Source organism: Loxodonta africana, chromosome 3, assembly GCF_030014295.1.
Source record: "Loxodonta africana isolate mLoxAfr1 chromosome 3, mLoxAfr1.hap2, whole genome shotgun sequence".
Taxonomy (NCBI): Eukaryota; Metazoa; Chordata; class Mammalia; order Proboscidea; family Elephantidae; genus Loxodonta; species Loxodonta africana.
In genome coordinates, this window is record NC_087344.1 from 64,105,035 (window position 1) to 64,121,204 (window position 16,170).

The 16,170-nt window shown below is 50.3% G+C and overlaps 1 protein-coding gene across 1 annotated transcript in view; it reads left to right on the forward strand.

The window, feature by feature from the left end:
- The first annotated feature begins 10,209 nt into the window (after positions 1-10,209).
- EPB41 (erythrocyte membrane protein band 4.1) overlaps positions 10,210-16,170 on the forward strand; it is a 223,027-nt gene continuing 217,066 nt past the window's right edge. The window contains exon 1 of the mRNA XM_064281587.1: positions 10,210-10,226. The gene's annotated coding sequence lies outside the window, so the exon portion shown is untranslated. The remainder of the gene's footprint in view (positions 10,227-16,170) is intronic.

A 16,170-nucleotide genomic window follows, 5' to 3' on the forward strand; every position in this document is an offset into this window, starting at 1 on the left:
TGTGTATCTCGTCAATATAACTGCCACTAATCCATCTCATTTCATCATAGTGATAGGTTTTACAACACATAAGGAAATCACATAAAATGGTGGACAGTCACAAAATACTGGTACTCGAGATCTCTTGCAGCAGATTTGCCCAATGCAATGCATCTTTTGATTTCTTGATTACTGCTTCTGTGGGCATTGATTGTGCATCCAAGTAAAATGAAACTCTTGACAACTTCAATCTTTTCCCCATTTATCGTAATCTTGCTGATTGGTCCACTTGTGAGGAATTTTATTTTCTTTATGTTGAGGTGTAACCCACACTGAAGGCTGTAGTCTTTGATCTTCATCAGTTAAGTGCTTCAAGTCCTCTTCACTTTCAGCAAGCAAGGTTGTGACATCTGCATATCACAGGTTGTTAATGAGTCTTCCACCAATCCTGATGCCTTGTTCTTCATATAGTCCAGCTTCTCAGATTATTTGCTCAGCATACACATTGAATAAGTGTGGTGAAAGGATACAACCCTGACACACAACTTTCCTGACTTTAAACCACACAGTATCCCCTTGTTCGGTTTGAAAAACTGCTTCGTGGTCTAAGTACAGGTTCCTCATGAGCACAATTAAGTGTTCTGGAATTCCCATTCTTTGCATGGTTATCCATAATTTGTTATGACCCACACAGTCAAATGCCTAGTCAATAAAACACAGGTAAACATCTTGCTGGTATCCTCTACCTTCAGCCATGATCCATCTGACATCAGCAATGATATCCCTTGTTCCACGTCCTCTTCTGAATCCAGCCTGAATTTCTGGCAGTTCCCTATTGATGTACCCCTACAACCACTTTTGAATGATTATCAGCAAAATTTTACTTGTGTATGATATTGTTTGATAATTTCTGCATCCTTTTGGATCACCTTTCTTTGGAATGGACACAAATATGAACCTCTTCCAGTTGTTTGGCCAAATTTCTTGGCATAGAGGAGTGAGCACTTCCAGCTCTGCATTTATTCGTTGAAACATCTTAGTTGGTATTCTGTCAGTTTCTGGAGCCTTGTTTTTCACCAATGCTTTCAGTGCAGCTTGGAACTCTTCCTTCAGTCTATCAGTTCTTGATGATATGCTACCTCCTGAAATGGTTGAACGTTGACCAATTCTTTTGGTACAGTGGCTCTGTGTATTCCTTCCATCTTCTTTTGATGCTTCCTGTGTCATTTAATATTTTCCCTGTAGAATCTTTGAGTATTGCAACTCGAGGCTTGAATTTTCTCTTCAGTTCTTTCAGCTTGAGAAATGCAGTGCGTGTTCTTCCCTTTTGGTTTTCTATCTCCAGGTCTTTGTGTATTTCATTATAATATTTTACTTTATCTTCTCGAGCTGTCCTTTCAAATATTCTGTTCAGCTCTTTTACTCCATCATTTCTTCTGAGTCTCTTCTGATATCCACTTTGGTTTTTCTTTCTTTCCTGTGTTTCTAATGACCTCTTGCTCTCTTCATATATGATGTCCACAATTTGTCTGGTCTTCAGTCATTAGTGTTCAATGTGTCAAATCTATTCTTTAGATGGTCTCTAAATTCAGGAGGGATATACTCAAGGTCGTACTTTGGCTCTTGTGGAGTTGTTCTAATTTTCTTCAACGTCCGCTTGAACTTAAACAACTTGGCCTCAGAGAAATTTAGTTAAGGCTGCCAGAGAACAGGCTCATTTCACGGATCCTGCTGCCCTCTACAGGCCACATCTGGCACTAGCACCTTTATTCTTTTTTGGAGACCCTGGGTGGTGCAAGGAAACCCTTGTGGCATAGTAGTTAAGAGCTGTGGCTGCTAACCAAAAGGTGGGCAGTCCAAATCCCCTAGGCCCTTCTTGGAAATCCTACGGGCCAGTTCTACTCTGTCCTATAGGGTCGCTGTGAGTCGGAATCGACTTGACGGCGGTGGGTGGGTGGTGCTGTTGATTGTGCTCAGCTGCTAACCCAAAGGTTGTTAACCCAAAAGTTGAAGTCCACCCAGAGGTGCCTCAAAAGAAAGGCCTGGTGACTTACTTCCAGAAACTCAGCCTTTGGTAACTCCACCGAGCACAGCTCTACCCTAACACACGTGGAGTCACCATGAGTCAGAACCGACTCAACAGCAACAGGTGTTTTTATCTTTTAAATCCTTTCTCCAGTTCTGTTCACTCCTCACCCATCTGCCCGACCCCCATACCTTCCATTCTTCATCTCTGGACGCTGTGGACTGGAGCTAGTTCTAAAAATGGGACACACATGAGGGAGGCATCTTTTGGGGAGAATTTGAGGTGGGTGAGGGCAGAGTGGAGTGAGGAGCTATTGTTTATTGACTGCTCATATGTGCCAGGCACTGTGCTGTCCTTTACAGCTATTATCTCGTTGATTTTCTCACTCCCATGTGCCTTACACAGTTCCTGACACATGGAAAGTCCTCATAACGATTCAGTTGCATGGCTGAAAAACTGTAAGATGAATATTTTTAACAAATGAGGAGATGAAGGCTTAGAGAGAAGTGACTTGCCCCAAGTCACACAATTAGCAGGGGATTCAGACTGAGCTTCCTCTGATGGTCAGGACGGTGCTCTGAAGAGAAAGAGAAGGGAGAAGTGCAAGAAGGAAGCCCAGCCCAGATCCCCACTCCTGGGGACCCAGGAGAAGAGCCCTGGGGTGAATGAGGCCCACCCGGAAGGATGATTTCCCCACCCTGGGCCCTGGGATACTCCCTCAAATTCATTCATTTAACTAATTTCTATTTTTTACAGTGTAGCAGGCTCTACCCTTGGATGGGGGATAAGCAGTGAACATGACAGACAAAAATCCCTGCCCTGGTTCCAGTGCAGAAGCTCCAGAAGGGCTCCTTGCTTCATGTCCCAGTCCCGTGGGTCCCTGGGAAACCTTTGAGCCTCTTTCTGCCATCCTGGCTTTGCTCAGTGGATGGAGGAGCCAGAGCAAAGGAGCAGGGAGATGTGGGCCAGGGCGGGGAAGAGATGGTTCAGCCCCAATGATCCAACATTCAGGTTGAGTAAAGAGAATCTCAAACCTGGAACCAAGCAGATTTGAGTTTGAATCCAGCCTCAGCCACTAACTTGTTCTGTGATCTTGGACAAGCCTCTTAGTCTCTCTGGTCCTCAGCTTCATTATCTGCTAAGGCAAAGGGCTTGAATTAGAACAGTGGTTCCAATCCATATTAGAAGGCCTGGGGGAGGCCAAGCAGGAGGTGGGACAAGGAGTGGCCAAGCAGATGGAACTGCCCATGCCATCACACACCCATTGCTTCACTCAGAGCATCCAGAGAAACACTGGGCTTCTATGGCTAAAAGAGTTTTGACAACCACTTGGCCTACCTTATATTTACAAAAATACTACATGTCTCTTATATTTGTGGACCCCAGGTGGTGCAGTGTTTAAGAGCTTGGTTGTTAACCAAAAGGTCAGCAGTTCCAATTCGCCAGCTGCTCCTTGGAAACCCTCCGGGCAGTTCTACTCTGTCCTATAGGGTCACTATGAGTTGGAATCGACTGGACAGCAATGGGTTTTCCTACATTTGTTTGCCAACGGATTCCCCCACCCCCACCCCAGGAGTTTTCATAAGTGCTGCTATGCTAATTGTTTTTACACGTTGATGTAAAAAATGGGCATAGGGCACTTATGAACTTAAGGGGGAGAGGGAGCAGTTGGCAGCAAACATAGGAGGTGCACTATTTGCATAAAATAGGCAGTTGATCTTTTCCTTAGCCCTAAGGTTTTAAGACTCAGTTCATGTCTCACCTACCCTCCAGATTGTGAGCTTGAGGAGGGCTGACCTGGGTCTGGGTCCTTTCTCAGTTCCCTTCGTAGTACCTAGCACAGGCCTGGCTGCAGGAGGAGGGGCTCAGGATGTGTCCATTAGGATTGACCACACATGGATGACATCAGACTCACAGCACTGCAGGGGCTCAGAGAACAACTCTGTACTGACCAAGGGCCTCTGGGTGCCAAACATGGTGCTGGCACTGCCTGGGGAGGTGAGGGCAGTCAGGGGAGGTTTCCTGGGGCTTATAGGATTGGACTCAAGCCTGGAAGGCAAAGGAAGATTGCACTGCATGGAACAGAGATTCCTGAGAGGTCCTGGCTGGAGCCAGCCAGCTCTCAGGATGTGGCTGGGCAGAAGAACTGAGTGTGGACTCACTTCCAGGTAGGACGCTCTAGGAGATCTGGGTGAAAGGCTTGCCTGAGTGGGTGGCTGAGAGGCATGGACCCAGGTCCCACTCTGCTTCAGAAATCCCAAATCTCCTGTTGTGGACCTCAAGCTTGACTCCTTTGGGCCCAAGGGAGGACTCACCATGAGGCTTGAGCTTCAGGGCCTCACACTTGCACAAGCCATAGGAGGGGCCTTGGCAATGTGTTCACGAGGTCATGTGTTTCTGTAAAATTTGCCGTTAAGACTGCTGTCTCCTTCTGCTCCAACTTCCCCTTCTTCCCACTTGTGTCCTCAGGCATTGAGTGGCTACAAGTATTCTGTATTCTTAATTTTGCATTTTTTTTTCTTAAAGAAGCCCCCAAATAAGCTCCAGCACCCCCCTCCCCCCGGCAAACCTGGATCTGCCCATTGGACCTTAGTTTCACCAACTGCAAAGAGAAAATAAAGACTGCTAAATTTCCACCAGAGTAAAGATTATCTCTTAATCCTCTCAAAGGCACTGGGAGAAGAGATGGGGAGCAAGGATAAGGGACTTGCCTGGGGTCTCACAGCAAATTGTGGTGAGCAGGGACTGCAACCTAGGGCTGTCTTACTTGAAAGCCCAACTTTTCACTGCACCTCCTCTCTCGGAGCTGACAAACATGGCCCCAAAGCTGACCCCGTTTCCTGGGCTGAGACCCTGGCGCAGCTCCCTTCTGGCAGCCTGCCTGCCTCTGTTCGGCGTCTCCGCCCCACCTGCTCTATGACCGCTAGGTGGCGGCAGACACCACCTTTCCTTCCCCCTGGGTCTCCAGCCCCAAGTGGCCAGAGTCTCAGCTGTGTCCAAACACCTTCAGTTCTTTCTTGTCCTCTCAGGAAACCTGGAGTGCTGCCTTCAAGTCCTGGCCAAGTTACTGGCTGTATGATTGTGAGCAGATGACTTTGTCTCTCAGCCTCACTTTCCTCATCGTAAAATGGATGAGGATAGGTTAGTGAGAAATAATAAGCCGGCAACCATTGCTGTTTTTAACAGGGGCTTCTAGTGATGCCTCTTCCCTGGGATCCTGGTAGGATCAGCCCCCTCTTCACATTGCTGCAAACCCAGAGGAACCCCAGGGCAGTGGGGCCTTTCAGGGCCCTTACATGTTCCTCTGGGATATCTGACTTGGGGCTCTCTTCCTCCTCCCCCCCTAACCCTCAGGTCTCCCTTGGAGGGGGCTCTGCAGCCTTTTGCCCACCTTGACATCTTCCTCATGATCTGCTCAGGCTTCAAATGAATTCTCCTGGGGAAGGGTCTGAGCATGCCTGTCGAAGAGAATCCTTATTGTCCCCAAACGTCTGTTTCTCCGTGTTTTAACCTGGCATTCAAGGTCTTCCACTGTCTGGTCTCATGCTTCAATCCAAATACAAACACCAGGCCATTTTCTGTTCTCAGAGAACACCTTTACTATCCTACCTCCAGACCTGTATGCAAGCTGTACCTTCTACCTGAATGTTTTCCTCTATCTTCCTTTAGTGAATTCATCCTTAAAAGCCCAGCTAGAAGGTCACCTCCTCCAGGCAGCTTTCCCTAACCCTCAGATGGAATTGCTTTCCCCATAAGAGGCCATGAACCACCACAGGAACATATATTATGCATGGAAAACAATTCATGGTTTATAAATGGCACCCCTTCTAGAATCCTGGGGTTAAGGAGCCCTGGTAGACCAATGGTTAAAGACTATGCTGCTAACTGAAAGGTTGATAAACCCACCCAGGGAGTCCATGGGAGAAAGACCTGGCAATCTGGCAAAGATTACAGCCAAGAAAACCCTATGGGGCGGTTATATTCTGTCACAGGGGATCGCTATGAGTTGGAATCAACTCAACAGCACCAAACAACAACAACATTCTGGGTTTGGGAAAGGCAGGCAAGGTGAGAATTATTATCTCATTTGACTGACAAGGGGACAGGCTAAGAGAGAGATGTGACTGGCCAGGTCACACAGTCTATAAATAATGGAGTCAGGATTAAAATCTGCCACTGATTCCAGCTACTTACTCCCCCTTCCCCACCCCATTGCCTCAGGCCTGAGCTTCCCCTTTATCTCTGCTATTCCATGTGGACCCATCTTGTGACTCTTTCCCACCTCAGACCGGACAACTGGACTAAGACTGAGTATTGGTCAGTTTTAATAAGGTGGTCAATAAAGTTTTGTTGAAAGAATGGATGCTCCCATATCTGCCCTGCCCCCTCTCATTCGCTGGCCTCCTTATCACCCAACTCAAGACTCATTCACAGCTGGTGTCAGTGGCCAGGCTCTGGCAGGATAAGGAGTCAGCTGGAGTTCCAGACAACTCAGAGGAGGAGGGGGAGACACAAACAAGCTTCTTTCCCTGCCTCCCAAGCTTATCAGCCCCCCACAGGCCCCAGGAGAACTGGGTGCTCAGCCCAGGGAGGAAAGCCAGCCCCTGCCTGTCACCTTCCTACCCTCTATCACTTCAGAGCTGTGTGACCCTAGGCTGCTACGTCATCAGCTCTCTAATCCTTAGACCCTCTTCAGAGCATTTTTGGCTGTAAGGATTTAACGAAATAAACAGTAAACCAAACCTGTTGCCATCGAGTCGATTCTGACTCCTAGCGACCCTATAGGACAGAGTAAAACTGCCCCATTGGGTTCCACGGAGTGCCTGGTGGATTTGAACTGCCGACCTTTTGGTTAGCAGCCAAACTTAACCGCTGTGCCACTAGGGCTCTGAGATAAACAGTAGTGGTCACTAAATGAGGGTTGCCTCCTCGGGAGGTCTTCCCTCACCCACCTCAGCACCTCAGGTAACAAGTTGCTCCCCACAGCCTGGAGAGGGAAGTGGAGACTAAGATTTCACAGGCAGAGGCAGTGAGGCAGAGGGCTGAAGTCCAGGCAGCTACCAAAAGAGCCGCGGTCCCATACAGGTGCATAAGTCACCCCAACAAGAAACCCACACAGGCTGCCTGAATGTAGTCATCCCTGGGGCAGGGTAGAGCTCCCTAAGTCCCCAGGGCCTGGGGCACGGGGACAACCTGTTTATATAACACAGAGAGACACAGAGTCACACCCTTTATACAAACTCACCAATATGGGCACACCCTCACACAGATGCACCCTCTAAATATACAGACACAGAAACATACACAAGATCACAAGCACAATCCTAGATGTACTCCCCACATACACCCACAAATTCAGAAACACAGAGCCCTCCCTGTCCACCCCGAACACACACACACACACACACACACACACACACACACACACACCACACACACACACAGACGTTTATCAAGCTGGGGCAGGCACAGGCACTGCTGAGTCACCCACAGGCAGCTCAACCCCACAGAGCCTGAACCACGTGTCTGCCCAATCAGGGAGGGGGCGGGACTGCGCCAGCTCATTAAAATAGCCTTGTCCCCCTCACTGCTGGGGTCCTCCTGTCCCCGCCCCTGTGATTGAGGAGGCGGGCCAGGGGTCCAGGTCTGAGGGGAAATGGCTGTCCGCAGAGACCAAATCAAGGAGTTCACAGGCTGCTCTCTCTGGGTATATGAATACATGTGGGAGCAATTAAAAAATAATATTAGATCCCTTATTGGGTATTTGCATAAATATTTTTACACACTTTCTTTTAGTTTACTCCAGCTCTGTGTAAAGTTGGTACTATTATTAAGGAGCCCCGGTGGCACAGTGGTTAACCACTTAACAGCTACCTGAAAGGTCAGCAGTTTGAACCCACCAGTAGGGAGAAAGATGTAGCAGTCTGCTTCCATAAAGATTACAGCCTTGGAAACCTTATGGGCCAGTTCTGCTCTGTCCTACAGAGTCGCTATGAGTCAGAAACAACTAAATGGTAATGGCTTTTATTATTAATCCCATTTTACTCCAGAGAAATGACTTGCTGAAGGGCATACAGCTGCTAAGTATAGAGCAATCTCAATTTCCCCCAAATGCCAAGCTCTTAACCGCTGGGGAATAGGTATGTGGGCAAGTGAAACATATGCCAGTATGCTTTCAAGCCTGGGTGTGTGTCAGACTTCCCCACGGGTTCATACAGGTAGGGACTGAATGGGTCTCAAGGGTCCAGATTTGTGGTCAAAGGATTCAAAACTTCTCAGGTGCACTGGAGCCCACCTCACCTCTATCAGGAAGCATCTCCCAGATCTAGGGGCTCAGTCAGACCCTTCTCTGCCAGACTATGACCTTGTTGAGGGCAAGGACCAAATGTTGAGGGCAGCGACCAAGACCCCGAAGCCTGAAAGAGAAGCTGGCTCAGAGGAGACTTCAGTGAATTTGGGGCAATAAATAAATTTATGACTAATACCCATAATACATGCTAACACTTATTGGATGCTTACCCTGAGAATGGCACTGTTCTCAGCATTTTACATGGATTATTTCATTTACTTCTTAACAACAACCTTTGAGGAAAATAGTTTTATTAATCCCATTTTATGGAGGAGGGAGCTGGCTTGGAGAAGGATTAGTAGCTTGCCAGAGTAACACAGCTTGTAAATGTGGTGTTGAGGAGCAGGACCCAGGCAGTTTGACTCTAAACTTCAAAAAAAAAAAAAAAAAAATCATTGCCAGAGAGTCAATTCTGACCCATGGTGACCCTATAGGACAGAGTAGAACTGCCTCATAGGATTTACAAGGCTGTAAGTCTTTAGGGATCTCTTGTGGAGAGGCTGGGGTGTTCAAACCAGTGACCTTCTGGTTAGCAGCCAGGCTAACCACTGTACCACCAGGGCTCCAGTATAGCCTGATTCCAGAGCCCATCTAATAGGAAGACCACTGAAATCATGGGAAGTCACTTGCCCTCGGGGGCCTCAGTTTCCCCCAGAAGTCCAAAGAAGGGATTAGCTCTACATGGCTCTCTGATCCTGTGATTCTAGGGTTCCTCTACATGGAAGAGGGATTAGGCTTGTTCTGTGAGCAGAAATCCTAGAGGGCAGAGAAAGTTTTTAAAGTCTCAGGACTGTTTAAAAATGAACGAGGCTACCTGGGAGGTGGTGAGTTTCTTGTCATTGGAGGTGTGTGAGCACATGTCTGAAATGAGGTGGCTAGGGGGAGACGTGAAGGAGCCCTGGTACACAGCGTTTAAGCGCTGGGCAGCAAGCGGTTCGAACCACCAGCTGCTCCCTGGGAGAAAGATGTGGCAGTCTGCTTTGTAAAGGTTACAACCTGGGAAACTATGTGGTGCAGTTCTACTCTGTCCTGTATGGTCACTATGTGTCGGAATTTATTCCAAGGCATGTGATGGGCGGAGTGACCATGTAAGCCCCTTCCACCGCTGATGGGTTAGACCATCAGGAGGGGGAAAGTCACTGAAAAGAATGCCAAAATGAGGATGAGAGGTACCAGAACTCACATTTACTAAGCACCTACTGTGTGCCAGACCTGTGCTTGCCACTTAACAAATAGAACCACACCAGTTGCCAACTAATCAATCAAGACTCATGGTGATCCCATGTGTCAGAGTCGGACTAACATATATTCCTAATTCTCAGTAAAACATCGCAAGATTTATAGGTGAGGAAACTCAGATTCAGAGAAGTGATTTGCTCAAGGTCACAGGACGAAGTGGTGGAACAGGTGACTTCCCGAAGTCCCCAAGACTAACCCTTTCCTACCTATTACCCTTAGGGGCGGCACCACATGGCAAATTGCATCATGTTTTCTCTATGTGACGTCAGAGGCAACACCGGCCGCTACAGGAGCTCCCTGCCGGACCCTCCCCTGGCCCCTCTGGTCTTCGTCGGGCTGCCTGGGGCTGGGCGACCGCGTCGGGCAGCACCTGCAGCCCCTACCCCTTCCTGGTTGCGACACTTGCACTCCTCGGCCCCGCCCGCCCCGCTGCCCCGCCGATTGGCAGTTTCCTCTACCAATCAGAAGGGCCTCTGGGTCTGGGGCGGGGCCTCGCGTCAGAGTTGCCCTGTCAGTGCAGGTGGAGGCCCCCGGCGGGGCAAAGGGGCAGGAACCTCTTAAAGGGCGAGAGTCGCGGAGAGGGAGAGCCGGGTCCGGTCTGGCCCGGCCAGGTCCCCGCCCCGTCCAACTCAGGTGAGTCTGGACTGCCCAGGGGGTCACCCCAGGTCCCCGGGAGGGACGGGGTGAGGAACAGATGGACCCACACGCAAGGGCCCGGGCCGTCCCGGGAGTGGTGAGACCGGCGTCTAAGGGTCGGGGCGGGGGGATTTCGGGGCTCGGGGAAGTAGCCCTAGGGGTCCTGGGTTCCAGGGTCCGAGGTGGAGGTCCAGAGGGGCCTGGGTGTCTCGAAGTTCTGGGTCCTGGGAGGGGCATGGACGTGAGGAGAGGGAGTCCAGGAGCTCGTGTCCGGAGCTGGACGCGTGTCGCTGGCGGTCCCAGCCTGTCCCACCGCCAGCCAGGCGCGGGGGTCCCGAGTTCGCTTCCCGCGGGCGGGTGCCTGCGGAGCTCTGCAGCCAGAGGCCCCCCCACACAACCCCGCCCTGCCGGGCCCTGCATGCTCCTGGCCGGCAGCCGCAACGCCGGCCGGAGCGGGTTGGCCGAGCACAGCGGGAGGGGGCGCCGGGGCGGGAACCCTGCACCCCTCTCCGGCCCTTACGTAACTGACTTTGAGTTTAGGGACGCAGGGACCAGCGAGCTGGGGCGCCGGCTCAGCCTTCCTGGGTGGCTCTCCAGTCGCCGCCCGGGTCCCCCGCCCCCACTCCCTTCCAGAGTTGGTCTAGGGGACTTCCCTCTGTCTCAGGTCTTCCCGTCTCCTATCCGGCTCAGGCTCCTGCTCGCTCTCATCTTTCCGTTCCCCGTGTCTCTCATCTCTGTGTCGCTCAGTCTCTCCCCATCTCAGTCCACTGCCTTTCCCCAAGTTTTCTTCCCTTCACACATTCCAGCAGCCTCCACATTTTGGGTAGGACCGGACCTCCCCTCTATCAAGCTGGAGGCAGGACCTGTCCTGATAGACCTCAGCCAGGCCTGCGCCAGAGGGGGAAGGGGAGGAGGGAGAACTATCTCTGTAGGATTGGGGGAGGTTATTTCGTTTCAGGGCCCACAGCCTGCTCTGGGAGGGAGTGGCTGAATATGACTTCTCAAGTCCCCAAGCCTCCTCCTTTGTAGAGGCTGGCTGGGATTGGGGCTTAGGGCAGCTGGGAGTCCCTGTGAGAGCTGCCTGGGGTCGGTCCCTGTCAGGTCATCAGCTACTGGAGGGGAAAGGGAGGATCCAGGGCCGGCGCGAGCGCTGGCACAGAGCCCCTTAGGATGGAACCCAGGCTCTTGGGTTCTCCAAGCCTTCACTCCATCCCAGTTACAGGCTCGGGGTGGGGGGTTTGGCAGGAGGCTAGGGGTGGAAGGAGACCAGCAGGTGGAGGCCAGAGGGACTTTTGCACTGGGAGGTGGGTAGAAGTAACAGTCAGGTCTAAAGGGTGAGCCCTTGCGTTTGCCTTTAAGGCTCTCCTGAGTGGCAGAGAGACAGACACCTTAGAAATAACTGCTGTACCCAGCTGCTGTTGGGTGCATGTAAACAAGGTGTTATAGCAGCCCTGAGGTGAGAATTATTAATTCTGACTAGGAATAGGGGAGGAGAGGTTTTACAGAGGGAGGTGGAGAGTTTGGGTTAGTTGCAGAGGAAGAAAGGGAGCCAGAAGCTTCAGGAAGCAGAGAGGGAAAAAGGGAAGGGGACATCCAGTGCCCTGCAGGTTTTGCATGCAGCAAAACTGGGTTTGAATCCTGGCCCTGCCACTTCCTTGCTGTGTGACCTTGCATGACTCACTTCACCTCTCTGAGCCCTATGTTCCTTCTTAGTCAATAATCCGGACCTTACAGGCATTATCAGAATCAAATGAGGCAATGAATGTGCAATGATCAGAATGGTAGCTGGTCTGAGAGCTGGTCACTGGGGTGTTTTAAGAAGAGAATGGAGTAGGGGAGCCCTGAAGTTTCTTTCCTCTATGTATACAGGAAAGTCAGGCAGAGCTTCCCAGGGCCCAGCAACATGGAGTGAGGGAAGAGTGCCTGGGTGTGTGGATGGCACTCAGTGAGGCAAGGAGGGCTGACACTAGGCTTTCTCCTGACTGGCCCATCCCTGTACCACCTCAGCTGGGCTGGCCTCCCTCCTGTAGCGCCCAGGTGCCAATAGAAGCTCCCAGGGCTCCCAGGCTGCCCCACCCCCAGACAGGGCTGGCACCCACTCTGCAGAGTAGACTCTGGCCAGAAGCCTGGCTGGCTGTCCTAGGCAGGAACATCCCAGTCTGGCTGGGAAGATGCTGACACTGTGCAGGCCCTGCCGAGGCCCAGAGCTCTGCTGGTTGGAGCCAGGACCAACTGATGGGTCCTGGGCCATAGGATGAGACAGAGGCTGAGGTGGGGGTGGGAGGGGAGATGTAAGGAGAGACCCTGGGAGAGAGAGCCTGGGCAGAGCTGTGGAACCAGAGAAGAACTTTGTTTAGTTGTCCCCTAAGTCTTTCCTGAGAATCTGAGTCTTTCCTGAGCACCTACTGTGCGCTATGTACAGGTTTGCTGGCCACAGAGCTGAATAGGATATGTGCAAAGGGCTTACCTTAGAGATCATGGTGGCCCATGATTTTTTTGCAGGGGTTGGAGATTATATGACACTTCCCTAGGGGTGGAGGAGATTCAGAATTCTGATGTTTATTAAAGAGTATAAGATTCTGCCCCCTTATAACCTGTGAGTCAGTCACTTTTTTCCATGGTCTCAGTTTCCCTTTCTGTGAATGGGGAGACGAGATGAGCCTAGAGTCTCTGAAGGTCTTCCAGCACGAATTACTGTAGCCTCCAATACCTGGTTTCGGATTTAGTCTACTCCATACCCTTACCCCATGTGAGGGAATAGGACATGGCAAGGTCAAGACTGAGTGTATTGAACCCACTCCCCCCAAGTCCTGTTCTTGGCTCTTGTTCTGTAATCCTGAGCACTTACTATGCACGGTGCTCTGTGCTAAGCCTTTAATATACAGCATTAACTCATTTAATACTTACAACCTCATGAGGAAAGAGGTATTACCCCTATTTCACAGGAGTTCAGGAAGGCAAATTGATTTGACCAAAGTCACACAGCTAGGAAGTGGCAGGACCGGAATTTGAACCTGGGTCTATCTGACTTCAAAGCTCAGACTTGACTAAAAGGTGTAGCCTCCACCTTGTGGGGGCCTGAGGTGCCCACAGGGCCCAGACCTTACCTACAGAACTTGCTTGACTCCTGCTGGAGCAAGTTCAGATCTCTGGGCTAATCAGGCTGGGGAGCTGGGGAGTGGGCTATGTCTTGTTCCCTGGGTGCCTCCTGGGGGATGTGGCCCTGGCTCTGACCAGGCCTGGCTAAACTTGTCTAGCATGGTGTGAAAGGGGCAGAGGGGGCAACCCAAAGGTCAGGGTCCTACCCAGGAGTTTTCCCAGAGGGCCAGCATTACTTGACTGCTGCCCAGGTGCATGAACTGGGCACTGAAAGGCAACCTTACGCATATGGACAAGTCTGGGCCTTAGTTTCTCCACCTGTAAAACATGGATTTAGAGTAGTTGAGTGCAGACATTCCTTGACCTGTGGGTTTGTGACTGAAGTCAATGCTGGGTTAAAGGTTTGAAGGCTATGGTGGCAGCAGCTGAGCCTGTGCAGGAAGACTTTGGGTTAGGAACAGCTTGGGTGCTTGGCTGGTTGTTTAACAAGACCTATTTCAGATGAAGGGATTGAGGTTGTTGTGAGGTGCCCTCAAGTCAGTTCCGACTCGTAGCGACCTTACGTAAAACAGAATGAAACACTGTCTGGCCCTGTGCCATCCTCACAATCGTTGCTATGTTTGAGCTCATTGATACAGCCACTGTGTCAGTCCATCTTGTTGAGGGTCTTCGTCTTTTTTGCTGACCCTCTACCAAGCATGATGTCATTCTCCAGGGACTGATTCCTCCTGACAACATGTCCAGAGCATGTAAGATGAAGTCTCACCATCCTCCCTTCTAAGGAGCATTCTGGCTGTACTTCTTCCAACACAGATTTATTCCTTCTTTCTGCAGTCCATGGTATTTTGAGGTTGAGAGAGGTTCAAAGGCTTGTCTGGGGCTGTGCAGTTAGTACCGCAGAGACTGGAGGGAAAAAACCAAGGGGGAAACCTGGGGAACAAAACCTAGGCAGATGTGAGTTAGAATCCTGGCTTGGCCACTTAACAAGGCTTGGAGATGTGAAGTGACTCACCCAAGACACAAAGAGGAATCCCTTCACCTCTCTGTCCTTATCTGTAAAATGGGGATAGTAATCATTTTACCTTTGTCTACTTCCTGGGTTATTGTGAAGGTCAAAGGAGACAAGGCATTTGGAGGATAAGGTGGGAATGTGGTTGCTGGTTAATTTTCAACCCAAAGCTGCAGTTCTGGATATGTGGTGGGGGGCACTTCTGACAGCCCTTCTGCTTGGATCCTTTACCCCGGGGCTTCGCTGGAGGGCAGCCTAAGAATACCACCACCATTTATTGAGCAGTGACCAGGCAGCCAGGCACTGTGCTCAAAGCCTTACCTCCCATTGCCTCATTTAAACCCTACAACAACTTATCAGGTTCCTCCAAAGCCCAGTCCTATAGCCTCCTGTAATAATAGTAGCTAATACTTATGGCTTACAACATGCCAAGCATTGTTCAATATGTTATTTATTTAATCCTCACAACAACCTGTGAGATGGGTGCTAATACTATCCCCAACTGCATCTCAGTTTCTCATCTGTAAAATGGGAGTATTAATGCCTACCTCACATGAGGCAGAGCGAAATTAAGAAATGGGCCCAATGTCACGAACTAAATCCTGGCTCTACTAGTCCAACATCACAAAGCTAATAGCGCCAGGATTTGAAACCTCTTAACTCCCTCCTTGAAGTGCTCATGATAGTTGTAATTCGGTCATTACTTATGTGATTGCAGGACCCATGTCTGTCTTGTTCATACTGCGTCCCCAACACCTGGCACACAGCAGGTGCACAGTTAATGTTTGTTGAACGATTGGCAACCCCACAGGGACTGTGCTACCTCCAGTGGACTGGGGCCCAGGGAGGCTGGATTTTTGCTGACTAGAGGGGTGTCTGTGCCAGCTGAGACTCAGAGGCAGAGGGAGGGCAGGATTTCCCCACTGGCCCAGGCCCAGGCTGAGGAGGAGGCTCCACAGAGCTTGTTGGTTGTGTGTCTCACTGCTGTTCTTTGCTTCCTTGTGCCACTGCGGCTACGGCTCCACGGTGTCTCCCTGACTGACTGCGTGACCCTGACGACTGCTTCTGGGTGAGTACTGGGTTTGGCTAAATGACTGCCACATGGGCTTGATTCTAATGCGTGTCTTGTGGAATGCGTGTTGTGTGGCACTGAGCCACTGGAAGGGGTAAGGGAGGCTCTAGGGGTGGGGGCAGGAGCCCTGCTGGTGCAACAGTTAAGCGGTTGGCTGCTAACCAAAAGGTTGGTGGTTTGAACCCACCCAGTGGTTCCATGGGAGAAAGACCTGGAGATCTGCTCCATGGCACCTAACAACAAGGTGTGGGGCGGAAGAGCTGAGGGAGGGCATGCTCTGTGGAGTTAGTATTCCAGCATAACCAGGGCTGAATTTTCTCCTGATGCTTAACACAGTGGGTAGTGATTTTTGGATCACGTGATACCATGTCTTTGGGGCCAGACTGGCCTGGAATAAAATTCTTACTCTTCAACGCACAGCTAGTAGCTCTTTGCATCTCAGTTTCTCATCTGTAAAATGAGAGTATTAATGCCTACCTCACACAGTATTTTTTTTTTCTTTTATTCATGTAAGCCTGCAAGGGCAAGGCTTTTTGTTATGCTGTTTATTGTTATATCCCCAGCACCTAGGATATAGTGGCACATAGTAGGTGCTCAATAAATATTTCCAAACGAATGATGAACGTATTTATTGAGCATCTACATGTGCCTGTCAACATGTGTTGTGTTGGATTAAATGGTTAATGCATATAAAGTGCTAGCATCATAGGGACTTGGTGAACATGAATGCTCTCTTTGCTCTTGTGAGTTCCTCAGGGGCC